Source organism: Chiloscyllium punctatum, chromosome 41 (assembly GCF_047496795.1).
Source record: "Chiloscyllium punctatum isolate Juve2018m chromosome 41, sChiPun1.3, whole genome shotgun sequence".
Lineage (NCBI taxonomy): Eukaryota > Metazoa > Chordata > Chondrichthyes > Orectolobiformes > Hemiscylliidae > Chiloscyllium > Chiloscyllium punctatum.
Window position 1 is genome coordinate 8,632,650 of NC_092779.1, and position 24,626 is coordinate 8,657,275.

The 24,626-nt window shown below is 42.0% G+C and overlaps 1 long non-coding RNA gene across 1 annotated transcript; it reads right to left on the bottom strand.

Moving 5' to 3' along the window:
- Positions 1 to 13,801: 13,801 nt before the first annotated feature.
- Positions 13,802 to 20,100, bottom strand: LOC140465109 (uncharacterized). The gene is made up of 3 exons (XR_011955104.1): positions 19,939 to 20,100; positions 15,630 to 15,962; positions 13,802 to 13,935 (listed from the first exon to the last, which is right to left on the bottom strand). It is a non-coding gene; the product is annotated as an uncharacterized lncRNA (long non-coding RNA).
- Between the last annotated feature and the right edge of the window lie 4,526 nt (positions 20,101 to 24,626).

Genomic DNA, 24,626 nt, shown 5'->3' on the forward strand with positions numbered 1-24,626 from the left:
TACATTGCAAACAAACAAAACCAGGGTCAGACCCACATTCGACACATCACAGGGAGTGAGGAAGAAAACTCCCACAGTAGGTTGTGTAATGATGTTAACTGACAGCTACTGGTGACAAGACGAGGTTGTCAGCCAAGAGCAGCTGAGAGTAATACATACTTCCCCAGATGGGCGGGCGGAGGGGGGTGGGGGGGCGCTCGGGATGACTTGTCAAACTGCCAACACCTTTTTTTTAAAGTTTACATTTGTTAATTTTGTTTCTCTGTTTTAGTTATTTATATAATTATTGACAACACATGCCTGTGCAGAGAAATAAAAGATGTTGGAAATCACAGCAGTCACGCAGCATCCACAGAGAGAGAGAGCAAACTAATGTTTCGAGTCTAGATGACTCTTTATCAGAGCTCTGATTTCTAGTCTTTCTTGTTCTCAGTATTGGCAGTAATGTGCTCCTTCATGCCTATTTATATCTGACAATGATTTAGTTTTCTTTAGAGAGGGGCGCTGTGTTCTGTCTCATGCGCTACCATGCAATATTCCTTTAAAGAACATTCTCGTGGAGACATGATTGAAAAATGACCTGTGAATTTATGGTCTCCATCTTGCTAAGCCCTCATGCAACATGACACCCTAAGCATTGTGCATTTACATTCAAATTGTTTAGCTTTAGCCCAGATACACAAGTGCCTGTGATTGCAATAAATGTATTAGGAATAAAAGTCTATTGAATCCTTCTATTGAATATGTTTCCCATGTCTCATTCTGGATAACTGGAGCTAATGTGCATTCACGTCATCAGGTGCAAATATTCTGCTGTAAGTAAAAGCCCATCACTGTACTTAAAACATATTGTGAAGGCAGACAGATCTGGGTTAACAGCAGTAGCCGTTTTTAAGGAAATTATCTCAGATCCCAGTTATCACAGCAATAACAAGTCTCTTTTGTGAGCAATTCCATACAACCAAGTGACACTCTGTTACAACATAAGTTTCTTGTGATGCAGTTCTCTCCATAAGTATATTTGGAAGAACATGTTATGGAACCAGAAGCTGAATGGCTACCTCCTGTTACCTTGTCGTCTGTGAGTAAATAGACTTTCCATGGAGGGCAAGTATTGGAGTCAGTGTGGAGAAGAAGATGTATGTTATGAATCAGACACCCATTTTGGAAACAGCATGGTCTCTAATTCCATTGCAATGAAATGAAAGTTGGAGGATATCTCTAATGGACAGATGATTCATAAAGCTAGTTAAGCATCTGGATACTGAGCTTAAAACCCACTCTAGTGTGTAAAATCGAAGAGTTTAGCGGGGTGAATTATCTTTTCTTGTTCTATGTTGTTTTTTCTCACAATTTCATGACAAAATGGCTTCTTAGGTCTCACAATATTTAGCAGCGCACACAGTGAAGTTAATTGGACAATGCTGAGCTATAGTGTAATGCATACTTTATAAGGCTGGGTTTATGAATATTTAAGCTTCACCCACTGAGTGCACACATGGATACCACTGGTCCTCATGATTAACTAAGCCTTTGAGGATTTATCTTTGAGAGACATTAACAAAGCAGTCTGTATGAAATCCCTTTGCTGTTCACAGGAATTACCTTGTTTAACAGTTTCAATGTTTGATTTAATCCAAAACTCTGCTGCTTACATCCATACCTGCACCAAATCCTGTTCATCATCATGCAGATGCTCACTGAATCATACTGGCTCCTATTTGGTGCCTCCAGTTTAAACCTGCCCTCTTAGTTTTCAAATCCTTCCATGACCTTATCCCTCCCTGTCTCTATGAAGTACCTTCATGATGTCTGTGTGCACCTAATCACAGCCCTCTCAGCATCCCTGAGCTCCACCATTGATGGCTGTATCTACATAGGACATTGTAACATAGTACAGGCCCTTCATCCCTCGATGTTGTGCCGACCTGTGAAACCAATCTGAAGCCCATCTATCCTACACTATTCCATTTTCATCCATATTTCTATCCAATACTCATTTAAATGTCTTTACATTTGGTGAGTCTACTATTGTTGCACGCAGGCCATTCCATGCCCCTACCACTCTCTCAGTAAAGATACTACCTCTGATGTCTGTCCTATATCTATCACTCCTCAATTTAAAGCTATATCCCCTCATGCTAGCCATCACATCCGAGGAAAAAGGCTCTCCCTGCCCACCCGATCCAACCCTCTGATTATTAGATTAGATTACTTACAGTGTGGAAACAGGCCCTTCGGCCCAACAAGTCCACACCGCCCCGCCGAAGCGCAACCCACCCATACCCTTATATCTACCCCTTACCTAACACTACGGGCAATTTAACACGGCCAATTCACCTGACCTGCACATCTTTGGAATGTGGGAGGAAACCGGAGCATCCGGAGGAAACCCACGCAGACACGGGGAGAATGTGCAAACTCCACACAGTCAGTCGCCTGAGGCGGGAATTGAACCCGGGTCTTTAGTGCTGTGAGGCAGCAGTGCTAACCACTGTGCCACCGTGCCGCCCACATTATCTTATATGTCTCAATTAAGTCACCTCTCAACCTTCTTCTCTGTAAAGAAAACAGCCACAAGTCCCTCAGCCTTACCCCATAAGACCTTCCCTCCATACCAGGCAACATCCAAGTAAATCTCCTCTGAACCCTTTCCAAAGCTTCCACATCCTTCCTATAATGCAGTGACCAGAACTGTACACAATACACCAAGTGCGACTGCACCAGTATTTTGTACAGCTGCAGCATGACCTCATGGCTCCGAAACTGAATCACTTTGCTAATAAAAGCTAACACACTGTATACCCCTATCAACCTGGGTGGCGAATTTCAAGGATCTATGTACATGGACACGGAGATCTCTCTGTTCATTTACACTATGACGCATCTTATCATTAGCCCAGTACTCTGCGTTCCTGTTATTCCTTCCAAAGTGAACATCTCACACTTTTCTGCATTAATCTCAATTTGTCACCCCTCAGCTCAGCTCTGCAGCTTATCTATGTCTCTCTGTAATCTACAACTTCCTTCAGCACTATCCACAACTTTACCAACCTTAGTGTCATCCGCAAATGTACTAACCCAAATTTCTACACCTTCATCCAAGTCATTTATGAAAATTACAAACAGCAGTGGCCTCAAAACAGATCCTTGTGGTACACCACTAGTAACTGAACTCCAGGATGAACATTTCCCATCAACCACCACCCTCTGTCTTCTTTCAGCTAGCCAATTTCTGATCCAAACTGCAAAATCACCCTCAATCCCAAAACTCCGTATTTTGTCCAATAGTCTACCATGGGGAACCTTATCAAACACCTTACTGAAATCCATATACACCAATCATCCATCTGTTTGGTCACCACCTCAAAGAATTCATTAAAGTTTTTGAGGCATGACCTACCCTTTACAAAACCATGTTGACTATCCCTAATCAACTTATTCCTTTCTAGATGATTATAAATCCTATCTCATAATTTTTTCCAGCACTTTACTCACAATCAAAGTAAGGCTTCCTGGTCTATAATTACCAAGTTGATGTTCCTTGAATGGTTAGATGTGTTTGTTGATAAAATTGTGCCAAGCAATTTCAGCCTTGTAACGCATTGACTCAACCAGAACCATTAGTTTTTGACAGCCATCCCTATCCAGCACTGACAATATAAACATATTGTCGAAAACATATTGTTCTTTGGCTGGTGTGGCTGATTATTGTAATGATGAGGCCGAGAAATTTTGGACCATTGCACTGCCATAAATCTTTCTCATTGTTATTAGTCTAAGTTACTAATACCAAGAGAGCCAGGGTTTAATCTTGATAAATGGTCATTATATATTAATTGATAACATAGAAACTCAGCAACATGTGATGCTGGAAAAGCACAGCAGGTCAGGTATCATCCGAGGAGCAGGAGAATCGATGTTTCGGGCGTAAACCCTTCATCAGGATTCCTGATGAAGGGCTTATGCCCGAAATATTGACTCCCCTGCTCCTCGGATACTGCCTGACCTGTTGTGCTTTTCCAGTGCCATACTTGTTGACTCTGACCTCCAGCATTTGCAGTCCTCATTTTCACATCGAAACTCAGCAAGTCTGGCAGCATCTGTGGAGAGAGAGAAATAGAGAGTTTACATTTTAAGTCCAAAATGACTCTTCTTCAGAACTAAAACTTGTTGGATTTTTAAAAGTTCTTTTAATGGAGGTAGTGACCCTATGCAAATGACAAAGTTTAACAGTGGAGGAAGGGAAATAGAGATGTAAAATGAGTAAAACTTCAGGAGTGAAAGGGAAAGAATGAGCCTTCACTGGAGAATCATACCAAACTTAAAGCTTTGCTTTTCTCTCTCCACAGATGCTGCCAGACCTGGTGAGTTTCTCTAGCATTTTCTGTTTGTTTCAGATTCCCAGCATCCATAGTATTTTGCTTCTACTTAACAGCTCATTACATTACAGCTGAGATGCTTAATGGTCTCCTGTGAGACAGCAGCCTCAAATGAAGAGTACCATTACTGAACCGTTCTTACAATGACTTGGTAACCAACAGAGAAGTGGCTAGTATATCCCAGGAACTCTCATTTATACACTGATGACAGAGTACATCACATAATATCAGTTCACCCTTTCAGGAACTTACTTTGTCTTTCAGTCATATCAGTGAGGGTCAGTCAAATGGATAACAAATACTAAGAAATATGATTTAATCACTGATGTGTAATGAAAACATGGAACCCTTGTTAACAAAGAATCTAATCCAAGGACTTGCAATTGTTACTCCAGTCAATAACATGTACACATACTGGGTTTTGACAAGTTCTAAAGGTGCCAATTGACATCAGTTAACATGTATGTGTTTAGTTGATTATTTACACAATAATAATTAGTACCAGTTATCAGATGCTAGGCAGCGTCCTTCAGATCAGCTGGAGTTACCATCACAGTACTTCCATCAGCAACTTTCTATTTGGAGACAAACCAAAGACAATGGAGAGCTAGCAATCCAGGATGTTGGGATCTCTGTTGGAGGGTTGGGGAAGGGGAGTGAATCTTGTATCCAAGAAAAAAGATCAAAAAATTTCACGAACAGGTACAGCTAATAATCAAAAAATGCTTTTGGAATGCTAGCCTTTATATATGGAGACCTACAGGATTCTGAGGTACAGTCACTCTTCAAAAGTACAAAGCTTTGGTTCGACCATGCCCAAAGTTAGCATGAGCAATTCTAGTGAGCATTTCCACTCAGGATGAACTCTAGAGTAGGTTCACCAAAATGATATCTGGATACTATTGTCTGTGCTTTGGACACATTGACCAGTTTCTACGCAAACTTGTTTTACTCAGGTACTATATTTGTGAGATAAACGAAGGGGTCAGAGTCAATTTACAATTCAAGGCAATTTTATTCACAAAATACACGAAAGACACAATAGAGACTATATGACCAAATATTATCTAAAACCCTTCTCTTTCACAATTAAACTCTCAATTCTTGCATGAATTATTTTCCCAATTGCAACTTCAAGTCTTTGTTGCAATCCTTATCTAAACTTCCAGCTATGACCCAAGTAAATAAACATGGCCAGGCTGAGCTCTGGTGGACTTGATGAAGGTTCTATCGTACATAATTACCTTCTCTCTCTCTCCAGGTGGGCAGAGCTCCACTGCTGAGTCAGGTTGAGTGTTCACCAAGGGAATAACTACCGGAGTCCCATCTGCATCCTTCTAGAATGTTCCCTGGCCCTCAGCCAATCGATCTTCCAGGTCAAGGTCACAGCATCTAATGGGATCCCGGATGTCATGTGTAGAAGTATGCTGGGTTTACTCTCAGTACCTATCCTCTGATAGCATGTCCCTCTCTGGGTGCCAGTGAGTCTGCCCACCGTACTCCAGTACACAAACCAGTCTCATTTTCCATGCACGTTAAGCTGTGTCTTGCCTGCCCCCATTGGGCCTGGATGGTCAAAGATTGCCCTGTTCTAGTTTTGGGCCTAGCCATTCAGGCCCTGAGCTATCTGATCACTACATCAAAGTTTAAGATACAAGGAGGAATTAATTAGACCCTAAGATGTAGGAGCAGAAACAGGTGATTCGGCCCCATGAAGTCTGTTCTGCCATTCAATGAGATCATGGCCAATCAGATAATCTTCAATGCATTTTCCTCCCTGACCCCCATAACCTTTGATTCCCTAACTAATTTAAAATACATCTATCTCAGCCTTGAATATACTTATTGACAGCCCTCTATGGTAAAGACTTCCACAGAATCGCAACCATCTGAAAGAAGAAATTCCTCATTACTTCCATTTGAAATGAGTATCCCCTTTCTCTGAGACTATGCCTTCTGGTCCCAGGCTCTCACAAACCATTACACAAATTAGTATTGTATTTTCTGGAATTTGGAAGGTTAAGAATATATTTATTCAAAGTTTTTTGTGGGATATTAAGGGGAACAGATGATACAGATGGAGAAAAGATATGCATAATAGTTGGAGGGTTTACAAGTGAGGTCATTGTCTAAAACACGAGTGGCTTGCAATTTAGGAGCAAAATGAGGAAACAAGTCTTTACAGAAACGGAGAGAGACATTTTTGAAAATGACAATTAATATTGGATTTATTGTAAATTTTAATTTGAGAACAATAGATTTTACCTGGTAAAGGAAGGTATGTGCAGGTATTATGGATTAACCATGACTTTATTGAATGGCAGAATAAGCTTGAGATGCTAATTGATCTCCTCTCATTCCACTCAGCTGGACTCTGTTTTCATTGGTTATGTTTTGAACACCTATTTATCATATCAATAATTAGTTCAGATTGACCATTGATTTATTGAAAAATCATCACGGTATAGGTGCTGAATTCAATACAAATGCTGATGTCAATACAAATAAAGCAAGTGACCATAATTTATAACAGAGACAAGGTATAGAATAGTAAAAGGACTGGACAACAATAAACATTTCGGTGTAAAGATGATTGCAACACATTGCAAAACTCAGATCTTCCTTATTTACAAAACAAAAATGAAAGGTTTTCTGTAATTTGCACTTTGTATTAAAGTCCATGGATCATGAATTGTCAGGTTGAGTTCATTAAATTCTCAATCAATCACAAACCAGCTATGTCTTTTACAAAGTAAGGGATCAGACTGCCTTATTTGTTCCATATTTTATTCGTGGAATGATGTCTTTTCTCCTTAATCACATTGCACATTTACTTTTATGCGGTTGTATTAAGAGATAATGATATTGGCAATCAAGAGTTTTCCAGCAAAGTCCAATCGGAGCTTATTTTTCACCTTACTGCAAAGGAACAATTGATATGAATTTTCTGACAGTTCCCACTGTGTTCAAAACATAACCAATGAAAACAGAGTCCAGCTGAGTGGAATGAGAGGAGATCAATTAGCATCTCAAGCTTATTCTGCCATTCAATAAAGTCATGGTTAATCCATAATACCTGAACATACCTTCCTTTACCAGGTAAAATCTATTGTTCTCAAATTAGTGGGAAGATTCCCACTAAGCTAGCTGTAAAATGAGGCTATTTCCTCTCAGTGACCACTTTTCAGTTTCAGAAAAGTTCTTGTAGTGTAGTGACTTTTTAATACAATATGTAAATAATAGATGACATGAAGAGTTATGTAACACTGACATCAGACATTCGGAGGAATAGTCATGATTAGACTACACGGTATCCAGAGACCCCAGGGACATAGGCTTCAGTCCGTCCAGGGCAGCTACCGCAATTTAAAAATTCAATTAATTAAAATCTGGAATATGAAGTTAGTCTAAGTAATGATGCCTGTGAATGTATTATTTTTTGTTACATAATTATCTGCTTCACTCATGCTCTTTAGGGAAGTGTTATGAAGATGTGGGTGTACTTAACCTTTAAGAAAGTTAAAAGCAACAGAACTACCTGACAGAACCCAAGTGTTCTGAAAAGAAATATAATGTAACATTTGGTCAAATAACTCGATTATCTGGTTGCCTGGAAATGACAAAACACATTCAAATTAGGTCAATCAGTTTAAATTATAGCCCAAAAAATACCAAATTCCAATCCAGTTTGAAGTTAATATATTTACAATCGTCAAAGCCAATGACACAATCCAATGCTTTATGGGTATAAGGCCAGGGAATATTGAACAGTTGAGAGGAGAACTGCTAAACCCTGCATGTAAACAAAAGGCAGAAAAATAGCTCTCTTAAAAGATACCTTTATCACCAGTAACCTGTGCAGCAAAACTCCATAAGAAGAAAAGAAGACCAGAATTCGCAGAAAATAAAAGCTGCCTGGTTTTGAGATAAGAAGTGTTATTTTGTAAATCGTAGGCAGGAGTTTTATCGGACTGGTACTATAGAACGGAAGTTAACAGATAGGTAAGAGTAATGATTTGTAAGTAGTTGTTGGTTAATTATTCTTTGTTATACTTTAAGAAACAAAGTTGTTAATTTTTACTTTAATTACGTGGCCTATCGAATTTTCACAGATTACTGCACGGGATAAATCTTTTCTGTGCTACTGGTTTTAAATTAAGCAGGAGAGTTTACCTCGTGTTGTAACAGGAAGGAAATCTGCTGTCCTTACGTAGTCAGGCCTACATGCAACTAGAACCATAGCCAGACAGGGGATTAATTCTTAACTGCACTCTGAAACTGCCACACATATCATTCAGTTCAAAGGTAATTGGGGACAAGCAACACACATTAGCCTTGCCCAGCGATGTTCAGGTCCCATGAAAAAATAAGTGCTGTCAAAAGTCTGAGAAGGTAGGGTAACATAAGTTGTACCAGAGAGCTGTATTACAGAGAATGGTGTGAGGCACAATAGTCTGTAAGTGAGAAAAAAAAGTTTCTGTAATGCCAGAGAGTCAGAAAATAGTTACGGTTAGTTAAGACAGAGATAGGGGTGTGGCAGGGTCATAGCAAGAACAGTGGAGGTGAAGAGGACAGCCTCATAGAAAGGGCACCCTAATGCCCAAAATAATATATCAGAACAGGCAATGGTGCCAGCACAAACAAAGGCATGGCCCAGAATACACAGTCATTGAAAGAAAGTAGCTATGATGGGATGTGAGCCCATAGCTCTGGGCTAGCAACCCATTAACATAACCACGATCTCATCCTTTCACGCTAGTTGCCTTTGCAATTTGCTGCCTATAATGGAGAAAATCAGAGTGGTTAACCAGTGAGAGACTATATAAGACCACTGTAAAACCTGGCAGTAAATTTTCCACCTGCTGGGAAATCATTTGCAGATACTTGGACTCAAGTCACAACCTAAATAATGAAGATTGAGAGCTGTAATATTTTTTTGCTTTTGAATGAAAGATGAATTTTAAAATTGTATAACTTCAGGCACACAATCATCTGCACAAATACATACATACATTTCAGATACCTGAGAGCAATAGTGTAAATGAATTACACCTCTCCATCATTTTTTTTGTTTAACTGGATAAGTCAAAGCTATACCATTCCTCACGACCATCAGGTCTTGGCTGTTAGAGGAGCTAACATGGGAGAATTAAGAGGATGCTCTTGAAAGCTCCAAAGAAATAAGGAAAGGTTACAAGGATTGCATTTATATAACACCTTTCTTGACCAGAGAAGTATCAAAACAACATTCAGCTAAGCAAGTAGTTATTTAGAGCACTCCATGTTATCACGGAGGGACAATGGCAATTAATTTTCAGACAGAAAGCTCCCACAAATAACAGAATGATAATTTGACACTTTGTTTTTGCAATGTTGATTGAAGGATAAACCATTGGCTAGGATACCAGAGGGAGCTCTCTTACTCATCTTTAGCACATGGGATCTTTGGTGTCCAGCTGGGAGCCAAACCAAACCATGCTTAGCATCTTACCTGTAAGACAGCACTGTTGACAGTGAAGCACTCCCTCAATACTGAACTTAAGCTTCCAGTCTTCATTCTGTATTCTGAGATCCTGCAGGAGGATTTAAACCTAGAAAGCTCTGTCTTCAATTGTATGAAGTTAAAAATCACACAACACCAGTTATATGTCCAACAGGTCTATTTGGAAGCATTAGCTTTCGGAGCGCTGCTCCTTCATCAGGTAGTTGAGACAGCCACCTGATGAAGGAGCAGTGCTTCGAAAGCTAGTGCTTCCAGATAAACCTGTTGGACTATAACCTGGTGTTTTGTGATTTTTTTTAACTTCGTCCATCCCAGTCCAACACCAGCACATCCAAGTCATGACTTCAATTGTATGTGTATTACCCATTTGGTGCATGGATGGGACTCTAGGGCAGAACGTAGAAACTACTGACAGAAGAAAAGTTAAAATTTAGTTAGACAAATTGCAACTCAGAAGTTTAAAGATGCAACACAGAATGTAGTTAAACTGTAGAATTCTTTCTGGAATAATGGATGGATCATTGGAAATGAATGTACATGTTTACAATATTTAAGGCAGTGGTTTGCCTATGGAGAGTAACAGCTCTCCCTGCCCTGCAATTATTAATACATTCAAGATAGGGTCACACAAACAAAACAGAAGCAGTAGACCATTCAGCCCATTGAACTGTTATGCCATTCAATACATTCATGGCTCATCTTTGATCTCAATGCCTCTGGCCTTATCCTTTGATTTCTTGTGTTGCAATGGATCTGTCAACGCCAGCCTTGAATATAATGAATGATGGAATGATCCACATGCCTTTGGGAAAAACAATTCCAAAGGTACACATTCCTTTGATCCATTTTATTCAGCCTCTCATCACAGGCCAACCCGTACACTCTCCCAAAGACCAATTTAATTTACTTTTGTTGGCTTCACCCCAGTGGAAGTCCATCCATCCTTATACATATGCAACAACAGACTGTCCTAATGTAGTTAATCTGTATTTTCCATTCCCTCCTTTCTCATGGTACAGGCTATAATGGTCAGTGGGTGGGTGTCATCCTCCATTACCTTGTTTAAGTAATCCTGTGATTATAGTCAGATAATAGACTGTGTTGTGATGATGACTACTGGTGACACATTTGCAGAAATCTTTAAAGTTAAGCTGATCCATTGCTTCTGACATGCATGCAAGTGCTCACTCAGCAACAATCAGTGAATTAAAGCCCTGTCCTCATGAATGATTCCCTAACCCAGGGTGTCTGAAGATAATGTAACATTCCTGTTGCCTCCTTGTCTGGGATTAAACAGCACAGTAGGTAGGGTGGATAGGGGTCAGTTAGTTCAGTTGGATGGATGGCTGGTTTCTGCTGTAGAGTGACACCAACAGTGTCAGTTCAGTACCCTTACCAGCTGAGTACACCATGAAGGTCCCATGTTCTCAGATTCTCCCCCTGACTGAGCCCTGGAGACTCTCAGGTTAAAATGGAATCAGAATCACAGAACTAATACAGCACATCACTCCTGCACAGGTTCTATTGCCTCAAGCCAATCTCCTGTCTTTTCCCCACATCCCCGAGTACAGTTTCTTTCAAAATAATCATCTCAAAGCCCTCGTAATTGCCCAATCATAGCAATGAGTGAGTCTCCAACATCAAACTAGAGTTACATTGAAATTACAATAACTAATGGGAGCAAAGTAATAATAGAGGAATTGAATTTTCAATAAATTATCTATGTGGAAAATAAATAATTGAGAAACTTTTATTTGTATGGCATCTTACTGTGCCAAGAACTCTCTTTGGCATTGCAAAATAAATCATTCTTGGAGCATAGGGACTGTTTCATATGTGGCCTATTCAGAATCTTTCAGTGATAATGGGAACAGAGATGGAGCAAGAGAGGAGGAAGTGTCAAATGTGTTAAATAAACAAATTTTTCAAGTTACTCCTCACAAAAATAATCTGTGGACAGATTGTAGATCCAATCAAACTGGCTCAGAAAATCTTGAATAAGCATATAAAGAGATCATCAAAGCATACTTTTGAAAAGATTCCAAGCAGCAAGAGTCCATGTGCTGACTCCACAGATAACAAATACGAGTCTTAAGTCTTTAATTATTCGCTTGCTTATTACAAATAATGTTGGAGACAATTTCAACCTTTAAGACATCCAAAGTAGTGTCATAAATCTAATGCAATGTGATGAAGTGTTAATTAAATGTAACATTAGTTATAATTGATCACAACATAAATCCAGATGGATCAGGGCACAAGAACAGGAGTAGGAAAATCAGCCCTCAAGCAACTTCCGCCACTTAAGTTAGATCATGACTGTTTGAAATCTTTATTCCATAATTGGCCTTGTTTTCTTATCCCTCATTCCTCTTAGCCAATGTACCAATCTTAGATTTTGAACTTCAAATCTGGACAAGCTCGCCAATAACTTGATTGACCCAGAAACAGGTAAAGTAGGGAAGGGATTTTACATGGGAGTACAGTCCCCATAAAATTAGAGTTTGTAGCTTCCAGTAATGAGCTGAACGTGCTGCCAGAGAAATATATGATACTTTTTTGGTTATGTTATGAAGATGAATGCGTGTACTGTACCTTTAAGAAAGAGTGAATGATGGTTTTGCACTGAGCGCTTACAAGTACCTGTCATATGACTAACTAGCAGTCTCAGAGTGTACTGGAAAATTGAAAATATGCAATATTTGGCCGTGAAACCGATACCTGACTTGGTTGCTGTTTTGACAACAATTCAAATTTAAACAGTCAGTTTAAATTATGCCCCAGATTACTAAAACCCAAGCTATTTTGAATATATTGTTTTTGCCAACATCGAACTAATAAGACGATCCAATGTTTAGGGTATAAAGCAGCAGACATTTTGAAAGTTAGACAAAGAGTAAACTGACATTGAGAAAGACCGCCATTCAAAACACTCTCTATCAAAGATAACTTTTTCATATGAAACACCTTTGCAGCAAAAGACCGAAGATGGCCCAGGGAGACCTTCAGCCAAAAGAAGGAGGACTCTGGAGACGACAGCCTCTATGTGATTTTGAAATTAAGTTAACGTAATTTTAATATGGGTTTAGATTGGAACAGCATATTGTTATAGAGTTAGAGGTAGATACCAAGCATTTAAGAAGGAGAGGGAGGCGAATGTGCAATTCAGTGTGTAATGAAATGTATGTGATTTATGTAAATTATGTATTTTAAAATTGGATTTTAAACAAGTAGCATACTTTTGAGAAGGAGTGTAAAAATGAACTAGGTCAGTCTTTTTGGAACAATGATTTTCAACCAGTCTGTATCAAAGAGTACAATGGAGGCCTTCTGGAGTGTTAATGGATGTTTGTTTATGCTATTAGAATTTCATGACTAAAGAAAGATAACAATAAATTATTATCTTAGCATAATTTAAGATGAGCATCTTTTCAAAAAAATGTTCAAAAACGTTTGAGTTGTTCCGAGGAGACCGGCTTGGGATCAGATGTAACTGGACTCTCCTAGAAAGGAAATTGTTCAGAACAGTTAGGAAATAATTCACTTCCGTGAGAAAGTACAGTTTGTGAGCCTTCAAGACCTGGCATGTTTGGTTACAATCCTGCAGATTATTTAAGACTTCATTCTTAGTTACATGATTGGTCAAGGGAAAAAGCCTCACAGGTCATGGATCAGAAGTGAGAAGCAATGAAATCTAGCCTATGGTTTTGATAGGAAAATAAATTCTCTGTACTTTAATTAATGGTAAAGAGATGGTGTTCGGATCTTGTTTTGTCTTGTGTTTAGAAACCATTCAAACTGAGTTGCAATCATACAGCTGAGACTTGTTTATTTAATGTATTTACTTTCTTTTGTATAACACACTTCTGCTTTATTGTTAAAATCAAATCAGCAGCCACGTACACTTATGCTTCAATGAAAGCCTTGAATGTTAAATTAAATAAAAGATAAAAAATCTATCAAGCCAAATTTCATTATTATCTTGTCCTATGGTACGATCGTGTCCTGGAGTGAGATTGGTTGGGATCCTGATGGAAGGGTGGTCTGATGCTGCAGTGAAATAGAATAGAATAGAATAGACTTTATTGTACTCTGTTGTAGAAGTACAGTGAAAAAGCTTTTACGATGCCTATCCCTTATGGTGCTATCTTAGGTACAAGTACCCAGGTATAAATCATACAATGCAATAGAGGAATAAAATGCAGTTGAAAACAAAAGTTCAAAATAAGACTACATTAAAGGATTGACTTTACTGTGAGATAAAAAAAAATCAAATAAACATTACAATGTAGCAGCTCAATGCAGAGCCTCCGCAAATGGTCTGACCGCCAACTCCAGGACGTCATCCCACCTACACCAGAGCCCACTCCCACCTACACCAGACCCCATCCCACCTACACCAGATCCCAGTCCCACCTACACCAGACCCCAGTCCCACCTACACCAGATCCCATTCCCACCTACACCAGGCCCTGGTCCCACCTACACCAGATCCCAATCCCACCTACACCAGACCCCAGTCCCACCTACACCAGATCCCACTCCCACCTACACCAGGCTCCGGTCCCACCTACACCAGACCCCAGTCCCACCTACACCAGATCCCAGTCCCACCTACACCAGACCCCAGTCCCACCTACACCAGATCCCAGTCCCACCTACACCAGATCCCATTCCCACCTACACCAGGCCCTGGTCCCACCTACACCAGATCCCAATCCCACCTACACCAGACCCCAGTCCCACCTACACCAGATCCCACTCCCACCTACACCAGGCCCTGTCCCATCTACACCAGACCCCAGTCCCACTTACACCAGATCCCAGTCCTACCTACACCAGATCCCAGCCCCACCTACACCAGACCCCAATCCCACCTACACCGGACCCCAGTCCCACCTACACCAGGCCCTGTCCCATCTACACCAGACCCCAGTCCCACCTACACCAGATCCCAGTCCCACTTACACCAGATCCCAGTCCTACCTACACCAGATCCCAGCCCCACCTACACCAGATCCCAGTCCTACGTACACCAGACCCCAGCCCCACCTACACCAGACCCCAATCCCACCTACACCGGACCCCAGTCCCACCTACACCAGGCTCAGTCCCACCTATACCAGATCCCAGTCCCACTTACACCAGATCCCAGTCCTACCTACACCGGACCCCAGCCCCACCTACACCAGACCCCAATCCCACCTACACCAGACCCCAGTCCCACCTACACCAGGCTCAGTCCCACCTACACCAGATCCCAGCCCCACCTACACCAGATCCCAGTCCCACTTACACCAGATCCCAGTCCTACCTACACCAGATCCCAGCCCCACCTACACCGGACCCCAGTCCCACCTACACCAGGCTCAGTCCCACCTATACCAGATCCCAGTCCCACTTACACCAGATCCCAGTCCTACCTACACCGGACCCCAGCCCCACCTACACCAGACCCCAATCCCACCTACACCGGACCCCAGTCCCACCTACACCAGGCTCAGTCCCACCTACACCGGACCCCAGCCCCACCTACACCGGACCCCAGTCCCACCTACACCAGGCTCAGTCCCACCTACACCGGACCTCAGCCCCACCTACACCAGACCCCAGTCCCACCTACACCGGACCCCAGTCCCACCTACACCAGGCCCCAGTCCCACCTACATTGGACCCAGCCCAACTGCTGGCCATGAGCATCAAGGCCACTCCATACTAGCACTCAGCTGCTCCAAGATAAATACCATGCTGTCTCCACTGCACTGGTCTCCACCGGGACCCGCTGCCCCAGGACTCGCACACCTTGCACCATTCTGGGGACTCACTGCCCATGTTGTTCCAGGAGCCGCTGCCCATGCTGTTCTGGAATTCACTGCCCATGCTGTTCTGGAATTCACTGCCCATGCTGTTCTGGAATTCACTGCCCATGCTGTTCCAGGACCCGTTGCCCATGCTGTTCCAGGACCCGTTGCCCATGCTGTTCCAGGACCCGTTGCCCATGCTGTTCCAGGACCCGTTGCCCATGCTGTTCCGGGACCTGCTACCACCTACTGCTTCTTCAGGATTTGCTGCTGGCGCTAAAGGGAGAGAAAAAGGAAGAAAAGAGAGGTAAACAAGAAAAGATCAGGCAGAGCAGAGCAGCTCCAGCAGGAGTGTCCTACTTTGCCACCATCTTGATGCCAAATATACAAGCTTCAAGAACTCCAGAGAGAGCAGCCGGGTGCTGCACATTCATCAGATCTTGGAGAAACTGGGCGAAGACTACTCTGCCATCCAACCTATCCCATAGGTGTTACGATACAGTGTAGGATATCCTGGTCCCAGGTTTCCAAAGTGAGGATATGGACCCTGAGCTCAACTCTTGGGGTCTCTAACTCTGAGGCAGCACTGATTAATCCTGTTCTTATGGATCTTCATGTTCCTACCCCGCCATCCCAACCCAAACGCTCACCAAGGGGTCATGACAAAGTTCAAGACTTAGAAGGCAGTCTGTCTGGGAAAATATTTTGGGAAGTACTTTCCAGGTCTGAGAAGTCCTAATTCCTATCAGCGTATTAAATCTTCAGATTGAACCCTTCCCAGATGTACTTTACTTTGAACAATTGGGGGATGGGGACAGGTATAGTGAGGGCACATCTTATCATGTAATGATGAACAGGGCATCCGTATTCTCAAGGAGAAAGTGAGGACTGCAGACGCTAGCGATCAGAGTCAAAGAGTGTGGTGCTAGAAAAGCACAGCAGGTCAGGCAGCATCTCCTGCTCCTCGGATGCTGCCTGACCTGCTGTGCTTTTCCAGCACCACACTCTTCAACTCTGATCTCTAGCATCTGCAGTCCTCACTGTCTCCTAGCTGATTATAAACTTACTGTGAAGCCTCTTTCAAGAATGTCTACCTTGAAGAAGTTCTCCTCCTCTCCCTACAAGGATCTCACTGAGTCTCTCTGTCACTGCACTCCTCCCACTCCCTCCCCAGGTCATCCTCCTCTGCCCTGAAGCTCCTCAGCCACGTCCTGAAGCAGACCCACTACAACAGTCACATCTCCTTCCTCAGTACTTGCCCACAGAAGCCACATTCCTGATGAAGAGCTTATGCTCGAAACATCGATTCTCCTGCTCCTCGGATGCTGCCTGACAGGCTGTGCTTTTCCAGCACCGCACTTCAATCTATATTCTCGACCAATGAACTAAACTGGAGGGGGACAACAGGTCAGCTCTTCAGGTAAAGACAAATCAAAAGACAAAACAAAAATCAGTTGGCCATTATTTGGAATTTGTCAGACAGTGAGGATGAGGGTGAAATAGGAAGGAAGAAAGGGGTTGGAATGTGCCAAAATTCAATCCTGACATTCCCTCTAGTCGCCATGCCCCAGACTCGGTTGTGGCTAGCATGTTTTCCCTGGTAAAATCCAGCATAGAACTGTGAATATTGGAAATCTGAATCAGAATAGAAATTGCTTGAGAAATTCAGCAGGTCTGATGGCATTTGCATTGAGAGAAACAGAGTTAACTTTTCGAGTCTGGTATGACTTTTCATCAGAGCAGATGATCGGTTACTGGACTTGAAACGTAAACTGGTTTCTCCCCACAGATGCCACCAGACCGTTTTTTTTGCTTTCCCTGGTTGTGACACAGTATGTAATACTCTTACCTCTGACTGAAAAGGTTCTGGGTTCAGGTCCAAATCCAGTGACTTCAAAACAAAAATCAAGGGTGGCACTTTGACAGTAGACAATAGACAATAGGTGCAGGAGTCGGCCATTCTGCCCTTCGAGCCTGCACCACCATTCAATATGATCATGGCTGATCATCCTTAATCAATATCCTGTTCCTGCCTTATCTCAATAACCCTTGATTCCACTATCCTTGAGAGCTCTATCCAACTCTTTCTTAAATGAATCCAGAGACTGGGCCTCCACTGCCCTCTGGGGCAGAGCATTCCACCCAGCCACCACTCTCTGGGTGAAGACGTTCTCCTCATCTCTGTCCTAAATGGTCTAGTCTGTATTTTTAAGCTGTGTCCTCTGGTTCGGCACTCACCCATCAGCGGAAACATGTTTCCTGCCTCCAGAGTGTCCAAACCTTTAATAATCTTATATGTCTCAATCAGATCCCCTCTCAGTCTTCTAAACTCAAGGGTATACAAGCCCAGTCGCTCCAGTCTTTCAGCGTAAGGTAGTCCCGCCTTTCCAGGAATTGACCTCGTGAACCTACGCTGCACTCCCTCAATAGCCAGAATGTCTTTCCTCAAATTTGGAGTCCAGAACTACAGACAATACTTCAGGTGTGGTCTCACCAGGGCCCTGTACAGCTGCAGAAGAACCTCTTTGCTTCTATACTCAATCCCTCTTGTTATGAAGGCCAGCATGCTATTAGCCTTCTTCACTACCTGCTGTACCTGCATGCTTACCTTCATTGACTGGTGTACAAGAACACCCAGATCTCTTTGCACCGCACCTTTACCTAAATTGATTCCATTTAGGTAGTAATCTGCCTTCCTGTTCTTGCCACCAAAGTGGATAACCATACATTTATCCACATTAAACTGCATCTGCCATGCATCTGACCACTGACCTAACCTGTCCAGGTCACCCTGTAATCTCCTAACATCCTCCTCACATTTCACTCTGCCACCCAGCTTAGTATCATCAGCAAATTTGCTAATGTTATTACTAATACCATCTTCTATATCATTAATATATATTGTAAAAAGCTGCGGTCCCAGCACTGATCCCTGCAGTACCCCACTGGTCACTGCCTGCCATTCCGAAATGGAACCGTTTATCACTACTCTTTGTTTCCTGTCAGCCAACCAACTTTCAATCCAAGTTAGTAATTTGCCTCCAATACCATGCACCCTAATGCTCACTAACCTCCTATGTGGGACTTCATCAAAAGCTTTCTGAAAGTCCAGGTACACTACATCTACTGGATCTCCCTCATCCATCTTCAGAGTTAAATCCTCAAAAAATTCCAGAAGATTAGTCAAGCATGATTTCCTCTTCATAAATCCATGCTGACTCTGACCTACCCTGTTACTACTATCCAGATGTTCGTAATTTCATCCTTTATAATAGACTCCAGCATCTTTCCCACCACTGAGGTCAGACTAACAGGTCTATAATTCCCTGCTTTCTCTCTCCACCTTTCCTAAAAAGTGATACAACATTAGCCACCCTCCAATCCGCAGGAACTGATCCCGAATCTATTGAACTCTGGAAAATAAATTTTCCAATTCACAACAATGCTAAAGTAATCGGAAAATAACATTTACACAGTATGAGAGGGAGGGAAGGAGGGAAGGAGGGAGGGAGGGTGACTAAATAACATGGTTGTTCACATCATCCATTCCTCAGAGTAATGTCTTATCCAATCAGCATCAAGCTGCCTGGTCTAAAATTTAAATAAAGCCTGGCTGTTAACTGTCAACCGTTATTAACTGATGCATTCTCCATGGTCACCTATGTACCAATCAGTGCTCACTTTCTGAGAAATCAGTACACTTCTCTCATAAATAGAAATGTTGCTTTTTTTCCAGATGAAATAGATATTCTAGTAAATTGGCCTGATGAGTGCAAAACAAAAATGATTTGAGAAAATGCACCTTTTCTCGGTAATATTCAAGTCCAGTACTGTTTCTACCACCCTACTGTTTCTGAGAGCTTGTTGTGCTTCCAACATTTAAGCAATGGCTACACTTCTAAATTGTTTAATCACCTGTAAAGCACTTTAGGAAAACGAGGTTGTGAAAGGCTCTATAGAAATGCAATCCTCTCTTTTCTAGTGAGAGCAATTGAACCTCTCTGCTCGACATTCTGCATGTGGATTGGGATGATTGATTTGGGTCACTCACCCCTATCAAAGAAACAAGGCAGTCTGATGAGAAACAGATGCATGGAAATAGGTTTAGCAGAGCTCTCTGTGTGTGTCCACTTCATGTTATATACATATAACACTTTTCGATTCTAAGGTATGATCAAACTTTTACATAAATCTCCTTGAGGATGCAGCAGGAATGAGTTAAAACGCTTACATAGCCATTTCCATCACTGACCTCACAAAGCAGCATCTGTTGGAAGACTGTCCAATTTATGTCCCTCTCCCGTTGTGCTGCTTGCCCCCAAGACGTTCAGCATTGTTGCCTCACTGTGTTTTGTGTTGTATGTTCTCAGCTGGTAGTGAAAAGCCAGGTTTGTTCCGGCAATTATTATCACTGACCGAGCAAACTAAGAAGCCTGAAGGCACCGGACTGGAACAGTCTATTCCTGCTGTGACCATGACTTAATGTACTTAACAAAACACGGGGAAAAAAAAGACATCAGCCTCAAAGCACAGCAGTCACCCTGAGAGAGTGGTTGGACCCAATCTCCTTGACTCTCACTTCCACAAGCCTGCAGGGAGGAGCCACTTCTGAAGCTGTATTCTTTATTTTACTGCTCAACATCTGCAGCTATAGATTAGGTCAGCTGTGCCAAGGTATTCAGTAGTTTCGTTACTTAAACTAGAAAGAATGCATTGAAACCCCCACCAGAGATTAGACTGCAAATGTATAGCCTGGTGCTCCCCATTTGGGACTGCAGGAGTGAGAGACTGGGTGGTCGGTGATTGAAATGTTAAAATCACAACGTCTTGTTTGCAAAATTTCCCATTGCTCTGCTTTGAAGATGGAGAGGATAAACTGTCCCTGGTGTCCTGGGCAACACTTATTCCTCATCTAAAACAGATCAACTGCTCTTTAATGCTAACATCACCCTATTCCCAGAGCATTGGAGAGCTCTCTTATTAGAGAGCGATGACTCGTGGATGTTTCACCTCACAGTTACCACATCCTCAGGAGAGAGGCGAGGTTGACAAGGTGGGACCTTCACGGTATCCTTAGCCAGCACAGGAATTAAATATGTGCTCTTGACATCATTCTGAGACACAAACCAGCCATCCAACCAACTGAGCTACCCAGTCCACATTCACTGATTATCGTTTTGTTATTTGTGAGAGCTTGCTGTGTGCCAATTGGCAACTGTGGTTCCTGCACTTCAAAGGTGACTGCATGCCTTTAACCCACTTCCAGGTGGCCTGTGGTTGAGGAAGGTGCTACGTAAATGCACGTTCTCTCCCCTTTTACATCACTGTAAATTCCACCATCAACAGAAAGGCTTCAGGCGCAGTTGCTCTCGCACATTCACCCCTCGAAGCTGTTGGCGACATGAGCAGATTCAAAACTCTGCCTCACAGCTTTAAGAATCTGGTTTGAACTGTGAAGATAACACACACTAGGCTTCATTCTCTTGCTTTTGGAGGCAAGAAATTGAATTCATTTAATTTGGTTCACTTGCTGGACAGTCACTGAAGGTTGATTACGTTACAGAAGTCACCCCATACCAACATTATTCCCATGGATAAATATGAATAAAATTCAATTTATAAATTTGCCCAACATGCTGTGGTGCATGTTATTAGTATCGCAGTGGGTGAGATTATATCTTAACTGATATAAGGCTGACATTTATTGCAAAGTCACTGAACAAGTTGGAAGTGCTTTGTGCAGGGGAGATCCTGAAAACCCAGTTTGTAAATAATGAGGCTAATATTCTCAAGTGCAATCAATGCTAAATATTTTCTTCAATATTTTATTCAAAATACTAATTTGTATTGATTTCTATCAAAAAAATGCACTTTAAATAAATGTTACAACCAATTCCCGGTATTGGAAGTTAATGTTTTTATTCCTGATGCTCAATGAGTGGCATGGTGGTTCCGTGATTAGCACTGCTGCCTCACAGTGCCAGGGACCCAGGTTTGATTCCAGCCTTGTGGAGTTTGCATGTTCTCCCCGTGTCTGCGTGGGTTTCCTCCAGTTGCTCTGGTTTCCTCCCACAATCCAAAGATGTGCAGGTTAGGCAAATTGACCATACTAAATTGCCCACAGTGTTCAGGCATATGTAGGCTAGGTACATTAATCAGGGGTAAATGTAGAGTAATAGAGTAGGGGAATGGGTCTGGCTGGTTTATTCTTCAGAGGGTCGGTGTGGACTTGTTGGGCCAAATGGCCTGTTTCCACACTGTTAGGGATTCTATGATATCATGGGTATTCACTGAATAGTGAGAAGCACGTTTTACAGAGGGAATAATTGGAAAGTGGACTAAATACAGAAACACTTACTTGGTTAATGACTGTACAGGCCTCAAAATGGGTAACTTAAATTTTATTGTTTTTAGTGTTAAACTAACTTATTTATTTTAATGCAGATAACAAATACTCAGACATTGACAAAGCCACTGAATCTGCATGTGTGCAGGAAATACCCCACCCTACACTTCTGGTACAAATAAACATAGGTTTCTCATATTCAGTTAACATAATGCAGCATCAAACTGGCTCTAATGGAAAGTGGCTGCTTTTTCTTTAAACTTTTAAATATGATTTACTTCATGTTTATCAAGATATCTGATGTACGTCCTGCATTTCTCACAGCTGACTTCTTGTCTGCACATAAGTCTAACTTACTCAATTATTATTCCCCTGTCCCTTCCAGACAACACCAACCCCCTCTCAAAACAATAGGACATCAGCTTCACAGTAACCCATTTTATTTTGGTTTACGATTATCTGTTGACTAACTCTCATGTCCCATTCAATTTGTTCTTCATTCCTACAAGCTAGTTGTGATTCACATATTAGACACCCAACATCTCTCTGGGCCTCTGAGCTCTGTAATCTCTCTCTATTTAAATAACATACTACCTTTCTACTGTTTAATTATTCCTTGAAAGTATACCTTTTTCCTCCATTAACTCACCTCGACTTTTAAAAACATTGCATTCAGAATTACAAACGCCTCCAAAAACTGCTCAATCCCTTACTGATGTCTGGATGTGGAAACACTTCAATAGAGACAGTCAACACATGAACCCAGTTAAATATATTTAACACAATTGTGTAAGTATACGTTGGTTTTCATTAAAACAACAAAAAAAGATACAGCAGATGCTAAAATATAATAAGACTATTTTCTTGAATTGTTACTTTTTGTCTTTTGGCAATCAATGAAATGCTGAGCTACCCCATGGTTATTTTGTCTACTCAGAACTAAAACTAGTAATAAGGCTTATTCCCCTAAATAAACAAAACTAACGTTTTAATCAGAGGAAATTGTAAATTACTGATAGTTTACTGCCTGAATACTGAACCATCTCAGATCTTTGTTAAATTGAATCAATAAGAACGTACGAGCAGGAGTAGGCCACATTGCCCATCAAAGCCACCCCCCCCCCCCCCTCCATTCAATACGATCATGGCTGATCTTTTTGTAGCCTCAACTCCACCTACCCACCCACTCACCATTACCCTGGGTTCCTTTACTGTTCAAAAATCTACCTTTGTCTTAAAAACATTCAATGGGGTAATCTCAACTGCTTCAATGGGATTGCAATTCTACAAATTCATAACCCGCTGAGTAAAGAAGTTCCTCTTCAACCCAGTCCCAAATCTGTTCCCCCTTATTTGGAGGCTATGCCCCCTAATTCTAGTTTCACCTGCCAGTGGAAACCACCTCCCTGCTTCAGTCTTATCTATTCCCTTCATAATTTTATATGTTTCTTTAAGATCCCCCCTCATTCTTCTGAATTCCAATGAATATAATCCCAGTCTACTCAGGCTCTCTTCAAAAGCCAATCCCCTCAACTCTGGAATCAACCTGGTGAACCTCCTCTGCACCCTCTTCAGTGCCAGTACATCCTTTCTCAAGTAAGGAGACCAAAGCTGCACGCAGTACTCCAGGTGTGGCCTCACCAGCACCCTGTACAGCTGCAGCATAACTTCCTCTGCTTTTAAACTCTTTCCCTCTGAAAATGAAGGGCAGACCGTAAGAAAAAGCAGCTTAATTAGGCCATTCATTGTTTTAGAAACTTTAGTTCCAAGATTGAACTTTGGTTAAGGCTGCTAAAGCAGAATGATGGTGATATAGATTTGTACCCAAGACATTTTCACTATGGGGAGGCCATAAGCAGATCCTCCACTGCTGCCTCACTCTAATGTCACAGAGGGTAGCCCAGGGAAGCACACAGGTTACTCCTGGAATGCTGATCCTTACAGCCTGCAGTCCAGGTGCCTAAAGCTTCCAGTGTCATTGGCCTCCTCATTGCCCAATGTAAATTGGGACAAGTGTCAATGGAATACCATTACACATTCTAAAAGCCTGATGAAACAATTCTCCCCATGTCTGCGTGGGTTTCCTCTGGGTGCTCCGGTTTCCTCCCACAGTCCAAAGATGTGCGGGTCAGGTGAATCGGCCATGCTAAATTGCCCGTAGTGTTAGGTGCATTAGTCAGAAGGAAATGGGTCTGTAGGGGGGGGGGGGGTTTACTGTTCAGAGGGTCGGTGTGGACTTGTTGGGCTGAAGGGCCTGTTTCCACACTGTAGGGAATCTAATCTAAACTAAGTATGAATGGGTGCAAAGGTGAATAGGAGTTCATTTGGCCACTCTTCTAACAGTAGGGGGGCCACCAAAGAATGGGAGTGACATTACAAAGCTCATCTTGTCAGTATTTGAAATTGATTACACATGATTATTTTTGAGGTATTGTTGTGGCCGATCAGAGTGACAGCAAGCTGTTCTCATTCACTGAGGTAGCACTATGGAAATCAAGCCCTGCTATTCCTGGAGTTGTTACAAAGGTCAGGGTTTTTTATTGAAATATGAAGATTCCTTAATTTATGTGTCTACTTGACCCAGATTGACAGTA